Source organism: Lynx canadensis, chromosome D2 (genome assembly GCF_007474595.2).
Source record: "Lynx canadensis isolate LIC74 chromosome D2, mLynCan4.pri.v2, whole genome shotgun sequence".
NCBI lineage: Eukaryota > Metazoa > Chordata > Mammalia > Carnivora > Felidae > Lynx > Lynx canadensis.
In genome coordinates this window covers 85,479,640-85,488,598 of record NC_044313.2, presented here as the reverse complement: position 1 = coordinate 85,488,598, position 8,959 = coordinate 85,479,640, and the positions used below count along the sequence as shown (strand labels likewise).

General features: G+C 42.7%; 1 non-coding gene across 1 annotated transcript; it reads left to right on the top strand.

The window, feature by feature from the left end:
- The first annotated feature begins 226 nt into the window (after nt 1-226).
- Nucleotides 227-330, top strand: LOC115527823. Its single transcript, XR_003973059.1, has one exon. It is a non-coding gene; the product is annotated as a U6 spliceosomal RNA (small nuclear RNA).
- Nucleotides 331-8,959: the final 8,629 nt, after the last annotated feature.

The following is an 8,959-nucleotide window of genomic DNA, read 5'->3' as shown; positions in this document are numbered from 1 at the left end:
ATGTATCAAATTTGAGACGATACCCACTTTGATCAGCAAAACAGAGAAGACAACCTTAACCGATAATCAGGAACGAGGAAGGAGACACCACTAGAAAATATACCGACAGGATAAGTTTAAGAGAATATTATAAAAACCTTTATACCAATACATTAAAAATTTTTATATATAAAATTGATAAACTCCCTGAAAGATACTAATTACCAAGCTCACTGGAAGATAAATAGTGCTCACTTCAGCAGCACAGATACTAAAATTGGAATGATACAGAGATTGGCATGGCCCCTGCACAGGAATGACATGCAAATTCATGAAATGTTGTGTATTTTGAAAGAAATAAAAGGCATCCAAATCAGTAAGGAAGAAATACAAATTGCACACTTTGTAGATGACATGATATCCTATATTGAAAACACGAAAGACACCACCAAAAAATTGCTAGGATGCATCAATCCAGTAACGTCACGTTTCTATACACCAGTAATGAAACAGCAGAAAGAGGAATTAAGGAATCAATTCCATTTAAAATTGGACAAAAACAATAAGATATCTAGGAATAACCTAGCTAAACAGGTGAGATACCTGTGCTCTGAAAATTACAAAACACAGATGAAAGAAACTGAAAACGACAAAAAGAAATGGAAAGACATTCCATGTTCAAGGATTGGAAGAAGGAATATTGTTAAAATGTCTATATTATATGTCTAATATATTATATTAAATTCCTATAAATCTACAGATTTAAAGCAATCCCTATCAAAATACCAACAGCATTTTTCATATAGCTAGAACAAAGAATCCTAACATTTGTATGGAACCACAAAAGAAACCAAAGAGCCAAAGCAATGTTGAAAAAGTAAAGCAAAGCTCGAGGCATCACAAATCTGGACTTCAAGTTATATCACAAACCTTAGTGATCAAACAGTGTGGGACTGGCACAAAAATAGATACATAGATCAATAGAATAGAACGTAAAACCCAGAAAGGAACCCCCAATTGTATGGTCGATTAATCTTCGACAAAGCAGAAAAGAATAGGCAACGGGAAAGAGACGGTCTCTTCAACAAATGGTGCTGGGAAAACTGGACAACAACATGCAACAGAATGAAACTGGACCACTTTATCACACCGTACACAAAAATAAATTCTAAATGGATGAAAGACCTAAATGTGAGACAGGAAACCATCAAAATTCTAGGGGAGAACACAGGCAGTAAACTCTCTGACCTCAGCTGTAACAACTTATTTCTAGATAAGTCTCCTAGGCAAGGGAAACAAAAGCAAAAAGAAACTATTGGGACTTCATCAAAATAAAAAGCTTCTGCACAGTGAAGGAATCAATCCACAAAACTAAAAGGCAACCAACAGAATGGGAGAAGATATTTGCAAATAACATATCTGATAAAGTGTTGGTAATCAAAGTCTATAAAGAACTTATACAACTTAACAGTGAAAGCCCAAACAATCCACTTAAAAAATGGGCAGAAGATGTGAATAGATGTTTTCCCAAAGAAGACATACAGGGGGCAACAAACACATGAAGAGATGCTCAGCATCACTCATCATCAGGGGAACGGAAATCAAAACCGCAATGAGATACCACCTCACACCTGTCAGAATGACTAACATTAACACACAAGAAACTACAGGTGTTGGGAAGGCTGTAGAGAAAGGGGGACCCTCTTGAACTGTTGGTGGAAATGCAAACTGGTGCAGCCCTTCTGGAAAATAGTATGGAGGTTCTTCAAAAGGTTGACCATTATTTCCCAAGATCTGGCAATTGCACTACTGAATATTTACCCCCAAAATACAAAAATACTGACTCCAAGGGGTACATGCACTCTGATGTTTATTGCAGGTTTATCTGTAATAGCCAAATTATGGAAATAGCTTAAGTGTCTATCAATAGATGAATGGGTAAAGATGTATACATATACACACAACGGAATTTTACTCGGCTATTAAAAAAAATGCAAAAAACAAAATTTGCCATTTCAAACAACGTGGATGGACCTAGGGAGTATTACGCGAAGCAAAATAAGGCAGTCAGAGAAAAGACATGTACCATATGGTTTCACGCATATGTGGAATTTTAGAAACCAAACAAGCAATGGGGAAAAAGAGAGAGACCCAAACCAAGAAACACTCTTCATTGCAAAGCATGAACTGATGGTTACCAGAGGGGAGGTGAGTGGAGGGATGAGTAAAATAGGTGATGGAGATTAAAAGTACTCTTGTGGTGAGCCCTGGGTGAGCCCGTGGAGCGCTGTTAAAATAGCAACAGTAAGTGATGAGGGTTGTCGTTGAAAGCAGCCTTGCTTTGACCTCAAAACCAGTACAAATTTCTTGAGCAAAGCAGGTGTTAGGAGAGGGCAGTGCCTAAACTCCAACGTAAATTCAAAGCAATGATTTTCCATTTGTTGCTGGAACAGATTGCCGATGCAATCGGTGGTCTGACTATTGGAGAAGCAGTGAAATGATAAAACCACAAGCCTGTGTTCTTATGGAAGGGACGCCATTTGGAGTGTTCAAAATTTTATTTCTGGCCTCTCGCACAGAGCCTGACACATAGTAATAATGTAAACTTTTGATGAATGAGTCAAGGGATGGATGGAAGGATGGCTAGCTGGTTGGACAGGTGAGTGAAGCTGAATGAATATAACCTGGGAGTCAGGCTTTCCCTAAACAGGATTGCGAGTGAGTTAGATATCCGTAGGCTCAATTGCTTCTTTTTACAAATAGACAGTCTGTCTTTGCCTTAGAATGATCAGGATTCAAGTCCAAGCTCACCGCTGAAATCGTAGCCTCATCTTGCGGGCATCTCTGTTTCCTGTGATGTGCAAGCTAGTGAGATACAATGTCACTAAATTTGGGAAAGATCCATTTTAGTTACATCAAGTAGCTATAATTTAATTGCCATGTAAGAATGGACAGCCACTGATGATTATTATCGATTATAATAAAATAATTTCAATGTAATGATATTCACCTCTGTGACAATATCTGTGTAGGGTTTTTATAACGTGGTTTATGTCAAAGAACCTGGCCATGCCTCTAAAATCTGACATTTTAGAAAAACCTTTAGTAAAACCTTTTAGGAAATAAATTACATAAAATTACCTAAGTGAGATCAAAATCGCCATTTGTATGAGAATTCCTCCAGGCACCATGCTTTTTTAGCAACTCGGTGAGAGCTTTCCACAATCGGACATAGTCTCTTAAATTGTACAAGACCATGTGTGAAAACTGCATTCCTAGATAGACTTCAGCGTTTGACACGTGGGAGGAATACAGAAAATATGATTCTGACATAAAAAGTTTTATGCCTTAATTTTAAAAAGTGACGTTTTAAAAGCCTATTCAGTTTTCACAGTTTAAAAGTTTTTGATGTTAATTTCTTGGATAATTATTACTTTAATGCACAACTGAATTGAATTTAGGGCTGCGTTCCTTAACTAGTGGTTCTGTATTGACCAATGGATCATAAATTGTGGGGCTCTCGTTTGCCCCTCCAGTTTTACTGCCACAGTAATTCCTGACGCGTGTCAGAGTCCGGAAGACGAGAGGTTCGGTAGAAGTGATGCCCCGTTCCATGCTCCCCCCATCCTGGCCAGCGTGTGCAGTCCCTGTCCCTCCAGGGGAGAAAACATGTCTTAAACTGTGCTCTGCTTCAGAAAGATTTTCTGGATGGATGGTGATGGGTTAGAAAACGCCCTTTGCAAACATGTAAACGGCCTGTGGCAGGCACAGAACTTCGGTGCCATTTAAAGACGGTCCTCCTTCAGGCCCTATGCCTTAGTGTTTGATACCTAACCGGTGAAGGGTCAGCCCTGGGCTGATTTCTCCTACGTAATTATGGACAAGTCCGTATGGGCTGTTAGGAGCGGAATGTGTTGAAACCCAACCCCAGGATCTCAGAATGTGACCTCACTTGGAAAGAGGGTTTACAGAGGTAGCCCAGGGAAAGTGAGGTCACTAGAGGAGGCCCCACACGGGACTGCTGTCCTTACAAAAGGGGGCATCTGGACACGGAGGTGGACATGTGCAGACGGAAGGTGGTGTGCAGGGGACAGGGAGAGCAGGTCATGTGAAAATGAAGGCTGAGACCGAGGGGCACATCTACAGGCCGAGGAGCACCTATGAGAGGCACCTACGATTTCTGACGACCACCGGGATCTGGGAGCCGGGCACAGAGCAGAGTCTCCCTCGGGGTCCTGGGAAGGAACCCGCACTGCCCACAACTTCAACCCCGACTACGGACATGCAGAGCCGGGAGGCAATAAGCAGCTCTTGCTCTCCCCGACCCCCCACCCCCGCCCCGGTTTGTGATGTTGTGTTACCGCAGCCCTAGGGAACTAACACACTGGCCGAGAAGTCTACAGAGAAATAACATGGCGATTATCCTGGAAAGAGGCAAAAGACAGCTCAAAACTCTAGAAAATTAGGGCAGCATTTCCTCACAATTTATAATTGGAAGTTTTATTTATTTTTTTTTTTCTTCAAAAGTGTTATGGAATAATTTTTAAAAAAATTAGGAAATACTGTATAATGCGTGTCTCATTTAGTACTTAGGCTTATGCACATTTAGAATCAAACTATAAGAACACGGATGAAAATATTCATATGTGCTTTGGGACTGTATTCACCTCTGAGGAAGGTGAAAAGGAAATGCTCTTGGAGAGCAGGGGGGATTCAGGAACTTGGATTGCATTTTGCTTCTTTAGAAAAACTGAAATCCACAAAAGGGACATTTGTAACATTTGCTACATCTGGCTAACAGCTACCTGGGTATTTGTTAAATATTCTCTGTGTACTTTTATTATCTCTTTTTTTTTTTACCGTAATCAAAAACACATAAGCTACAATGTACTATTTTAATGATTTCAAGTGGATTGTACTACCTGCACACTGCTGTGCAACAAAGCTAGAATATTTTTGTCACAAAACAGAAACTCTATATCCACTGAACTGAAACTCTCCTTTTTACCCGTTATCTTTCCTATATTTTATCATTTGGAAAGAGTCACATGCTTAATATGCCAAACTTTTTATGTTCAGAAGGCAAATATATGTTTCTCATGAATTGTATATATGTAGGGGGCCAGAGAGAATTTCACTTGAGATGCTGTTGATTGACTTGGTTACTAATTCATGGCCGTGACCTCATACACAGTTATGAGAGCTAAATGTGTCTATCTAGTACGTCGCCTACTCCATGAGGTACATAAGTGTAGGCTCTACGCTCTAGTCTATATTCTCTCCTCTCCTTTGAGCATCCCAGAGCTACACAGAATGCGATTAAGGCCTTTACTCCTCCGTGACTTTTTGCTAAAAGGGACAATTAGGGGACCAATTCGACTTGTAGCTAATACGGTGTCCAAGATTTCCTCTTTGAAGATAAAGATGTTATCTGTCTGAAGCAGGGCTCAACTCTGGAACATTCCGTAGGGGGTTGTTCACTGACAGTATTAGGCAACTCATTTGGGAAATGTAACTTTGTTCTCTGATGCCCCAGATCTAAATACCTCATAGTCTTTGTTCAAGAGTCTTGTTACTTAACAAAAACACATGCATCTTAGGGGCGCCTTGGTGGCTCAGTCTGACTTCAGCTCAGGTCGTGATCTTGCAGTTTGTGAGTTCAAGCCCCACGGCGGGCTCTGTGCTGACACCTCAGAGCCTGGAGCCTGTTTCGGAATCTGTGTCTCCCTCTCTCTCTCTGCCCCTCCCGCACTCATGCTCTGTCTCTCTTGGTCTCAAAAATAAATATAACTTAAAAAAAAAATAAAAAATGTCAGGGTGCCTGGGTGGCTCAGCGTCAACTTTGGCTCAGGCCATGATCTCGCAGTTTGTGAGTTCAAGCCCCACGGCGGGCTCTGTGCTGACACCTCAGAGCCTGGAGCCTGCTTCGGATTCTGTGTCTCCCTCTCTCTCTGCCCCTCCCCCACTCACGCTCTGTTTCTCTCTCTGTCTCTCTCTCTCTGGAAAATAAATAAATGCTAAAAAACACATGCATTTTGTTATTCCTAAATGGAAAAGTTCTTGCACAAACAATTCAAAGAAATGGAATTTGAGTGTGCCTCATAGGTGTTCAGGTAAAGGGGATTCATTTCCTATGCTGTCAGATGGAAAGATTCAGGCTTTGCTTTAAAGATCCTGTTTCTACCCGTGTCTAAGACAAACACAGTAATAGCTCATTTTACAGGAGGTCACCTTCTAAAATTATTGATTTTTCTAATAGGAATCCTGAAAGACCTTCTGATATAAATACACATTGCCTTCTCTCCTGTGATGCTTACTTTTTAAGGGTCCAGAATAGTCTGTCTTTAGGGAATGAGTCTGAAGATCATATTCAATTTGGCAATAATGCCAAAAACGGCATTTCTTCATTATTGAAAAAAATGTATTTTGATGTAATATGAGAAAAGGAAACTCCAAACTTATATTTTTCTTAAAATAGAAGTAACATTTACAGGTAATTTAAAAAGTAGAAAAATCCAACCTTTTCCAAGAAAGTAGTTGGGGTTTTGAAAAATTAAAAACATTTTTTTGAATGTTTATTTATTTTTGAGAGAGAGAGCGTGAGCACTAGCAGGGGAGAGGCACAGAGAGAGGGAGACACAGAATCCGAAGCAGGCTCCAGGCTCCGAGCTGTCAGCACAGAGCCTGATGTGAGGCTTGAACTCAGGAATATGGAGATCATGACCTGAGCAGAAGTCGGCTGCTTAACCGACTGAGCCACCCAGGCGCCCCAGAGGCCTAATTTAAAAGTACAACAGCATGTATCTATTTTTTCATACTTTGTAATTTTTTTTCATATTCAAGTCCACTTTGTCTTGTCTCTTGATGCTGGGAACAACAAGAAGTCCTACATCAGTAGAACTTTGAAGAGGTTATTTCATTGACATTCCTGCGGAAGAGTGGCTATAATAATAATTTCATATTCTTCCACTATGATATGAATACAATATGCATTATATGGCTGTGTCTAATTTTTTTTGGCTCTGTGTTTTAATGCACACCTATATTTCTAAATTGTCCTGTGATATTTGTGGCCACAAGAGAAAGCCTTCACGATTTGGACTGTTGCTTTTTCTCTTTCTCTCTGTCTCTGTGTCTATATCTCTCTGTTTTAGAAGCTTTCGAAACCTTTCTAAAATAAAGCTCTCAAGTGTTTCTTCCATCACTGCTATTCCAAAACCAGCTGGAACATGACTGTTCTATGAAGTCATAATTTATTTTATGATTTAATATAGAATTGAATGGAGATATAGAAAGAGATTCTTTTAATTTAGAATAGAATGGTACTTCTTACTCAGAATGCCAAGTCCTATGTGAAGATCGCTTAAATTACATTTTTGAAAAGTAAGACAGGGAATGAATGATGGTCTCATCAAATATAGTTAATTTCCTCTCTACCATTTCAGGTGCATTTTTAGCACAAAAGAAAACATTAGCTACGGCACTGGAGTTCCTTTCCTGCCCTTCTTGCTGCAAAAGTGTATATTGGTTGAGGATCAAATAACAAAACTCGAAGGAGTCTCCGCCACGAGTCTGTGCAGAAAAGCAGGATTGTAAGTTTATCAGTCTTCCAACGTACTGTGGTTTCTAACCACTCGGGACTTAGAGCGAGGGTATTCTGTACCAGTTGTATCTCCCATTGAATTATCTGGCCTTGGACACGATCCAGTGGTGCCCACAAGTAATCAGAGGTGATCTTACCAAATAAACACTGATTTACTTTTTCAGTACTGAAAAGGCAACTTTGGGACTAGGGGGGCACTAGAAAATGTGCTTAGTCTACAGAGAATGGTAAGCACGGTGGGACCCCCCCCCGCTGTGCTAGCCCAGACTGAGTGGCTCACAGGCAGTGATTGTGGTAATACCCTAGATGGGTATAAATAATGATTTAGTATGTTGTCCTTGTCTCCGGGGGCTGCCGTAACACGTTCACCACAAACTTCGTAGCTTCAATCCGTACAAATGTATCCGCCTACAGCTGTGGAGGTCAGGATTCTAAGGTCCGGGGTTGGTGGGGCTGCATTTCTTCTGGAGGCTTCCGGGCAAAATCTGTGTCCTTGCCTTTTCTTGTGCCTGTGATCCTGTGCCTTCCATCGCTGCAGCCTCTTGCTTCTCGGTCACACGGTGGGCGGCTCGCTTGGATCTTCCGCATCCCGCTTACGAGTGCCCTTTGATCGCCTGGAGTCCCCTCGGGTCGGCTAGCACACGGACGTCTTTCGGACCATTATTCAGCCTGCGACAAACGGGCCATGGAATGGAGGGCAAAGCCCAGCTTCGTGGGGGGAGGGGAGCACGTGGAAATCTCCGCAGAAGAGACCCCCTCTGCATCAGGCCTAGGCCTGTGATTGGTGCAGAAGGGCAGGCCTCGCAGAACTTGCTGGCGAAAGCGACTGCTAAGACACGCGGCGTCACTTTGGAAGATGCTGCTCAACTCACACGCTCACTGCGTCTGGACTTCATTACCGCGCTTGTTGCTGCCAGACAGAAAGGGAGCAGGCCGACAGCCGGGGTGACCGCTTTGACCCCTGGGCTTCCGGGTGAAGAAGCACCCACGGCCGCAACGACAGACGGGTCCCCGCCGCTCAGGCGACACGGGCGAAGGGCCGTGAAGTGGCAGACCCACTTGGACCCCAAGCAGCTTTCGTAGACTCCAGACATCCCCGGCGCCAGCCGCCCATCACGTTGTCCTGCCGTCGTCGTCGATACTTACCCAAACCACGCTCCCGACCTTTTCTCTCCCCCCGTGTTGGTCCGGTCGTCTGCTGCAACCCCAGGAGCGCGGCCGCCATCTCGGATGTCCCGTGTGCCACGCGGGGACACGGCTGTCGCTGTGCATCACATTAGCTCCGTGGGGCCTCTCCCAAGCCTCGCCCGCGCGAGTCGGCACAGGGTGCCCGGTGCCTGCGGTTTCTGGGACTGCTGGGCTTAGGCTAGCAGGTAA